The 8,694-nt window shown below is 45.2% G+C and overlaps 1 protein-coding gene across 1 annotated transcript in view; it reads right to left on the minus strand.

The window, feature by feature from the left end:
- The window catches only part of LOC144130379 (troponin C-akin-1 protein-like), a 17,811-nt gene extending 16,843 nt beyond the window's left edge, over window positions 1–968 (minus strand). Inside the window, exon 1 of the mRNA XM_077664302.1 lies at window positions 754–968. The gene's annotated coding sequence lies outside the window, so the exon portion shown is untranslated. The remainder of the gene's footprint in view (window positions 1–753) is intronic.
- Between the last annotated feature and the right edge of the window lie 7,726 nt (window positions 969–8,694).

An 8,694-nucleotide genomic window follows, 5' to 3' on the forward strand; every position in this document is an offset into this window, starting at 1 on the left:
GAAATGCATACACATTGTAGCATTGCAGCTTCAAATTTTTAATGCGATAGCACTTAGATTGCCGTTTAACAAAGTATTTTCACAAAATATTTCCCGTTACTCTGTGCGAAATTCCATGACTGGGCGAGAGAGGTCACGTGACATCATCAGAACCTGCCCACCGTGGCGGATAGAAATTCATGACTGGTCTATAGACGCCATGTGAACTTGTGACACTATAGCACGACATTCCCACGGTGGCATGTGGCGACCTGCTCAGAAATCTGAACCCCCAGAGCCCCCACAAAGATTCCAAAGGACCCCCAAAATTTTGGAAGTGCGCACACCCCAGAAAATGTAATAAGGTGATTTAGTGGGTGGATTAAGGTAAGTTAATAAGTCACATTAGTATAACCTTATATGCTAATCCATTAGAAGATAAAAGAACATTCTAGAAGGTGATGACTCATGCATACCATAAAAGAGAAATTAAACCCGGTTCCGGTCGGAGTTTTGCCAGAAAGACCACAAGAACATTAGACACTCATTGTAGACACCATAGCAGGCCATCTCATTGCTATCGCATTTTCTTTTTTCAGAAAGTGGGTAAAAAAGCCCCCAAGTTATTCTTTTTTTTTTCATTGCGCGGCTACGACTGCTACGCAGCAACATGCACAAAGCAGTACAGATAAAAACATTAGTAGCGAATGTTCGAAAGGCTGGATTAAATTAAAAAGTGAAAACCATCGCTTACGAGTACAGCCGGATACTCACCTCTTGCCGTGCTACAAACACGCCGATGGATAGCGAGCGGCCGGTGATCAAAGCTGCAAACAGGCTCCCAGTAAATCACGCTACGACCAGTTCAAGCAACGAACGTGTCCGCCTCTAGCGCAGGCTGCTTCAGCAACAGCCACTGCGGTCGCTCGGGAATCCCTTATAGGGTTTCCTCTCCGCGAACCTCCAGCCGGCTGAGATTTAACGTCAGAGATTTTAATGACCCCGTCACTTTTTCGCGGCATATACAAGAACTTTTGCCCGCCGATAATACGTCTCATTTTTTATTGAAGGCGGCGGACTGTAACAATGCGATTCGTGGTATTCGCAGCGCCGTCAGCCGCTAGAGGGCCAGCTGCTAAACAGATAAAGCTGTCGAGTGCCTGTTGGGAACGCGTGCTAGAGAAGACTTTGTGACATGCTGTAGCCGGCAGGCTCTCTGTGGCACGCAAAAATAGAGCAGAAGTTTCGGTGTTGGAAACAAAGGTTGACAGATTGCTCGCATCCGTCTGCAAGCTTCAACTTCCATCTCCACTCCGACTTATCTTACATGGAATACATGGTTAGATTATACCCAACCTCACTTGCATACCGCCCCCTCTACTATAGCTCTCGATTCAGAACACAGCCAACTCACTACTGCGATAGTGTTATCTCTAACTTTGTTCATTATGACCATGTACTTATTACAGGGAAATTTGCCGCCGCAGTGCCTCAATGGTTATGGCGCTCGGCTGCTGGCCCCAAATACGCGGGCTCGATCCCCGCCGCGGCGTACGAATTCCGATAGAGGCGAAAATCTAGAGGCACATGTACTGTGCGATGTCAGTGCATTTTAAAGGACCCCAGGTGGTCGAAATTTCCGGAGCCCTTCACTACGGTCTACCTCATAGCTTGAGTCTCTTTGGGACGTTAAACCCCCATAAACCAAACCAAACTATTACAGTGAAGTTTAATTGCTTTCATGCTTCTGCAAGCTTCAACCTATTAGAGCGAAAAATAATGGATTGCTCCAATTTTTCTATGAACTGCAACTTGTAGAAGCATGGAATGCCTTTGCAGCTCTCTGCTGGCGTTTGCCTTTTGAACTTTGCGTACTCTCACAAAGCTCCCAGCCTACACACTGAATCGCTTTCAGGCCTGCATATTCACGAACTTCATCACAGAGACGCTCGAATATGCGGTGCCAAGAAGAATTTTGTTGTATTCAATGTGCTGTGCGGAATACATTGGCCAAAGAGCAAATTGCTATAAGAGTTTTGAAAGACCGTCTTGAACGTCTTCTAAGAAAAACAGCGGTCGCAGACAATGGACAAGAACAAAGAGGACGCACAACTCCTTGTTGCGCCCTCCTTGTTCTCTGCCATTGTCTGCGAGCGCTGTTTTTCTTAGAATGTACTTCAACCAACTCGCCCAGCAACACACCTTGAATGTATTCATTCGGCGCAGTCAACGCGATGAGCTTTGTCGCAGCGAGTTACAGGGAGAGGCCAGAGAAAACAAGCAAAATAAAGTACCCTGACAACGGATGTACAAGAAACGAGCCGACAGCTCCTGTGACGAGATTTACGAAGTGCTGACTCAAGAAAACTAAGTTCCCAGTAAATGCATCCATGAGGGTATTTGCTGAGGTTGTGATGAAGACGTTTTAACTCCAGTAAAAAGAAAATTTTGGCAAGTTGTCATTGCCAGCGCATACTCTGAGCGCAACAGGACAAGGTCCCTGCTTTGTGCATTCAGATTTTTTATTACGCCTGATTATATCTCGCAACTTACCACAACCTATAAATATAACCTCCCAGAGGCTTGCAGAGACAACCTGCAAAGTTTACTCGCGCTGATTGGCTCGCGAGTTCAAGGTCTTCTGTATTGAGGACGCTTCCATGGTGAACTCAAGAACGGACTTCTGTGGGTTCTGCACTGGACCAGAGCAAATTTTTGTTTCCCGCCTCGAAACAAGGATGTGTCTTTTTTCTTCTCTTGCATACTGGGGTCAACTGCACAAAACGTGGCTCATATCTTCAACCTGCACTTTGACTGTCTTGTTCCGCTCTTGAATCCATGACTGCAGAATTAGCTCGGCTTGTTCCTTGCGCACGATGTTTATGAACTACCTGAAATGCTTGGCAGACGGAGGTTGGAGCTTTCCTTCAGTCGAAGAGGAGACGATAGGCGCCTGCGATGAGTGCAGGGCAGTAGGCGCACTAAGGAGCGTTGGCAAAAGCGAAGAAGTAAAATCTGTGTGGTAATAAGAGCGTGAATTCTTCTGGGGGGCCGAGCATGTTCCGTCGGGAGCTGGGGATGGTGATGAGTGTGCGTTCATCACTGATGGTGGTGCAGTGTTAACCAAAGAAGTTTCTTTCACATTTCGGCGTCTTGGCCTTCCACTATAGTTTTGGCCACGGGGTCGAAGCTTCCCGGAGGTCTATATCACAGGCAGTGTGATCATCAGACCATGGCCTTCAATAGTCGCATGAGCTGATATCATACGGAAGGTGGCCGTGTATTCGGGCATTTTTTTTTCTCGGGGTTATTTTACTATGGCTTTAAAGGCCTTAATCTTAAAATATTCTTCAACACCTTATATGGAGTCGAGGCACAAGATTTTTTGGTCCGCCAGGGTCAAGGCATGCGTTTCTGAGGTTTAAGTGCCCTGCGTGTGTTAGACGTGACGGCATTTAGTTTGCTGGTGGTTGAACACCAGCCTCGGAGGGAGATCGTTCCATTGGTTTAGATATCAGTGGCTGGAGGAAGTCACACGTAGTGAGCATCGCAATGAGATTTGATTGCACCCATGTTTTCAACTAATGAAATATTAAGCAAAGACATCTCAAGGCACTTTGAAGTTTTCTGCACGCAAACACGCCAGACTTGTCCGTACTGAAGTCAAAGGAGTGATGTAGCTCATCTGGCAGCTTCTCGTTGCACACGGACGCCTGCAGTGCGCATGCGTATGAAACAGCTCGTAACCAAAAGAATGTGAATTGGACCCACACACGTTTGCAACGTGGTCGCTGCTGGCATGGGGTAGAGTCAAGTGGAGGTCAGTGGGAAGGAGGCCTTTGCTATACAATCGACAGAGTTAAGCTGATGACCTTTTCTTTACGCCATGCGTCGCCTCTGTCCGTACACAATATATATCCTCTCTTTCACATTCCTTTCTTACCAAGACACAATGAGGCTCGCTAAAGTGTCAAAAAATGTATAAAAAATAAATCCAAGTTCACCCAAAGTGTAATTGTTATACGCTACTTCTCTTGATCAACTTGCGGTGAGGCCTAACGAAACGTGCGTTCAGACCAGGGAGCCGAAGACCAGATGTAAAGCGTCGAGGGAGAGTGACTCGGATGTCTATAGATGTTTCATGTAGCTGTCGGCTTACTGTGACATCAGTGGCGCCGCCGTCACGGCTATGAAAAGAGGCGTATTAACAAAGGAGAATTCATAACCGTTCAAAAAAATTCAGCCAAACCAAACAGCAGTGGAGCTCCGACACCGAGTCCCGCATGATAAAAAAAAAATCCCTAAGGGTACTTCGCCTTTGCCATTAGCGCTATAATTTCTTTCCGCTTAAGCGTATCTACGAGGTTTCAAACTTACATTGATTGTTCTGGTTGGCGAAGTCGACATGAGCGATCGGCTCGAATTCTCTATGGTACGACGGCTTCAGCTACTGCCATTTGTCTGCTGCCAACAATCGATACAAGTAACACATGTTGCTGGGCTAGCTGGTGCATAGTTCTATGTACAAACGTTAGCGCAAAATAAGAGACCATCACAAGAAAGGTGGACACCACAAGAAAGGTGGTTGTCTTGTCCACCTTTCTTGTGATTGTCTCTTATTTTGCGCTAACGTTTGTAAATCGATACAAGCCTGTTGAGACCGAAATGCGATGCTGCCAGAGTACTGAACGTATTATTTCGTGAATGGCTAATATAAAATTTCTTCTGATCAACGCAACCCCCCCACCCCCCCACCCTCTCCCCTACTTGTTGAAGTCACTGCAGCTCACAGTCTGTCGTCCGTCAACATCTCTGCATTTCTCGTAAAGTAATGAATTCATTATACCATTACCTTTTCACTTTGTCCACACATTTTAACACATAGAATCAAATATGCGGTTACATTCTGCATTCTTTGCATCCGCTTTTAGGAGACGAAGTAGGAGACGAAGGTGGTAACACCGCGACAGAAGCGGGAGCTCATTTTTCCTAGGTGACAGTACAGGTCTAGGCTCAACAGGATAGCACAGGGGCACCTATATATTTATGTACAAGCGTACCCAGCTACTTACAGCGCACACTGCACTTATGACGGCGTAGGTAGGAGGCTAGGTTTGCTGAAGGTGCTGATCGTCTTCTGAGGCTTGATTTGCAGAGTGGAGGGCCCAATATCAAAGTAAAATCCACTGTTAATTACCTAACATCTAACGAACTAAAGTTACTAGTATCGGACAAGAAAAGCGGGTTTGTGGTTATGCCAAAAAAAATCTACTTAGACAAGGCGAATAAGGCAATTTCTAAGAATTTTGTCCAAACGCTGTCAACAGGTGCGGGGATCAAGAAGCGTGCTCTTGCGCTGCGTGATAAGATGAACCTAACTAATCTAAACAAAAAGATAAAAGATGCCAGAAAAGACTGACAGTATACTTTTCGGCAGGATGTTCCCCTGCGCGCGATTGTCACGGAAGTGGGGTCTTGGCAAGATGCCCTATCCAGGTTCCTCCAAATTGTTTCAAGCTCCTTCCTGTTGTCGACCCATTTAGGGTTGGTAATTAGAAGGAAGTAATTGAATTTTTCTCGCGAGAAGACATGTCTTTGGGGTCTAAGCAAGCATTTTCGATTGACGTTGAAAATCTTTTCTACTCAATTCCCCAAAAAGATATTTTAAAGACAATAAAGGGGAGCACAGAAATTAAAGGCACTGTAGGCATGCAAAATGATGAAGGAATTTCTCTAAGAAATTTTTTATCGCGTTTAGAATTTTATCTTTCCAGTACTTTTGTTAATTTTGAGGACGGGAAATTCGCTCAGCGCGAGGACGTCTGCATAGGCTCGTGCATAGCCTCGTTGCTTAGTGAACTGTTTTTAGCGAGTTTGGACAAACGTACTGAAGCGCGCCTGAATGACAAGAAAATTTTAAGAATCTTTAGATATGTGGACGATTTCCTAGTGGTTGCAAGACGTGTAGACTACAAAAATGAGGATCTAGTTCATCAAACTTTAGACCTTTTTACGTCCTGTGCACGGGTGCTGAATTTCACTTATGAACTTGAGAACAACGGTAGCCTACAGTTTCTTGGTGTTCTTTTTTTCTTTGGTGAATCGCACGTTTGCCACATGTACCAGCCAAGGTCCAAAAAAAAGGAATTTTGAATTTTGATTCGGCCCACCTCAAATTGGTTACGAGAGGCATTGCTCAGGCATGCCTTCTAGCAGCTCTAGAAAAATCCTGCTCGCACGAGATGCTTGAAGGTGTACAAAAGCAGGCTGGTCGCATGACTAAGGCAGGTTTTCGTAGGAAACTGGTGGCATCGGTAGCCTTATCTACAAGATAAAAGCTGGAAACCATATGCAGACGACTGAGCGACAAGCTCATGAACGGGCTAGATGCATGGCACTAGATGCATGCACCAGCTTAGGCACCGCCTTAAAAAGGTGGCCATGAAAGGCATTGTCAGGGTTGTGCTTACTGCACCCAACAAACTCGGAAAACTATGCCGAGTTGTTTATGATGTGTCCAAAGGAAAAGTGGCATGCTCCATCAAGCATGGGAAGCCGTTTTTGGCCTGCAGGACCAATGTGGTCTATCGAATTCCGCTATCTTGCGGAAAATGCTACATCGGCCAAATTGTCCGTTGTATCGACGTTCGCCTCATGGAGCACAAGAATAAGGCAGATGCTATATTAGGCCCTGGACACTTGGCGGCACACTGCAAACGATGTAAACATAATGAAAAAAGTTGCACCCCATTTTTTTTAGCCGACGCGTGGGATATATGTAAATGCGGACCAGAAGGAGCGGGAGGTATGGAAGGCTTTCTTATACACGTGGAAAGGCAATCCTGCGTTAGCAACCGAACGTTTATCTTTCAGCCATAGAATTGAGGTTCCTGTATTGAGACGTGCCTTCACGCATGCGATTTCACTGTTGATTTTCTTGGCACCTGATTGTCACCTATAAATGCATGGTATTTTCGTGAATAAAGTAAGTTGATGTCCAGTGCCTGTGTTGTCTACTTCTATCCTATCGTCCCTGTGTTTTTTAACGCTACTATGTCCTCCTAATCTAAACACTAACTAGCGCAGCTTTCTGCCTTAAATTTCTATGTCATTAAAAGCATACTGTAGTGGTCGCACAACACTTCTTGAGAGAGCGGTTCAAGGTGTATGGCCTCTCCCCGTGGCTGTTCACGTTTTCAGCCGCATTGCAGAAATTCAACAAAAAGGCTTTTATCATGGCCGCATACTTCTTAAGTAATACTATTCAACCAGTACTTTTTTTTAACTAAGAAAATTGCCTTCACAAAATCTCACCTCTTTTGACTTTGCGCTTCTCTCAGTTGTGTACAGAGAAAGAATATGCCGGCCGAAACAACAATTCCCCGACTGGTAACCCAAAAAAAGCTCAGCGCGTTTCCATCACAGCGAGGATATAGCTTGCCGAAGCAAAGTTCTGAATAAGCCTGTCTTGAATTAAGCACGAAGTGTGCTCTTCTTATTCATTGAAGCAAGAAGCTCGGACGCAGTTTTTTTGTCAACATGGTATCAGTGGGAAGCGCTTTCCAGTAAGGATAATGAAGTCAATATGGGTGAGTTGTCTGAAAGAAAAGCAGGAGGGCATGTACAGCCTTGGTCAAAAGTCTTAAGGCCACAGTTTTCAGCTACAGAGAAATGAATGTTCCTAGAATGCTCCGTACAGCGGATCATCCAAAACACAACTCAAGCAGGAAGCTGCTCTACCGCCCGAAGAAGCCTTCTGGTAGCATTTCAAGGTCATACAGTTTGCAATTTAGGTAATTACTCTGTTATGCAGCTGAAGCAAAAAGCCTTCGACCTTAAGACTTTTGGCTAAGACTGTAAGACTGCTACCCAGCGTTCCACGCCTCTGAGAGTCTGATCCTTCGTAAATGATTGCCGGAAAAATAGGTCATGATTTTGAGAGCAAAACAATTTTCTTAGTCTTCTTACGCCCCCGACTATTGTGTCGTTACCATATTTTTGTATTTATGATTAAACGTGAATTCGCGATAATGAACGTTTGCGGCGCTTTGTCTATGTTCGAGAAATTTTCTTTATTATACCGCGCTGCATTTGTGCATTCCTCCCAACAAATGATGAGTGTCAGAATCGGTTGAGGACTGCCCACGTGCAGATGCACGCAGCGTGCATCTGCGTTGCACAAAAGGATCAGTCGGCGATTTCTGTCCCCAGCTGGAGCACCGAGGGCGGGAGAGAAAGTGACAAGGACCGATGACACTTCGAGTTTGTTCCTTGTCTGCGAGCAGTGAAAAAGAAGGCATAAAGTCCACGAGAGCACTCTCCGGCTATAACCATCACGTTGCCACAGTAACAAGGCGCAAGCAATGACCAAATAGATTTCGGTGGCTGAAAATGCTATTCTGCTCTTCTATCGGAATGGTAACAACTATCCTCGATTTCCACCGAACATACAGTCATCGGAGTTAGCCTTCATTCCGGTTTCCTCAAGTTCCGCAAATTTAATTGAATATTTCACACACTGCATCAGCGCTATTCTCTTTATGAACGAATTTTTTAACCCAGCGGCATATATAGGCTGGCATAGCGTAGCGCTCATTTTTTTTTCCTTATACGTTGATAATTTGGTAGTCAATGGGTTGATTCATTGCCCTGATCAAGACGGCAGATAAGATTAAGCGGTGGCTTACACTCTCAGCAGGGCCATAAATTGGCACG

Source organism: Amblyomma americanum, chromosome 4, assembly GCF_052857255.1.
Source record: "Amblyomma americanum isolate KBUSLIRL-KWMA chromosome 4, ASM5285725v1, whole genome shotgun sequence".
Taxonomy (NCBI): Eukaryota; Metazoa; Arthropoda; class Arachnida; order Ixodida; family Ixodidae; genus Amblyomma; species Amblyomma americanum.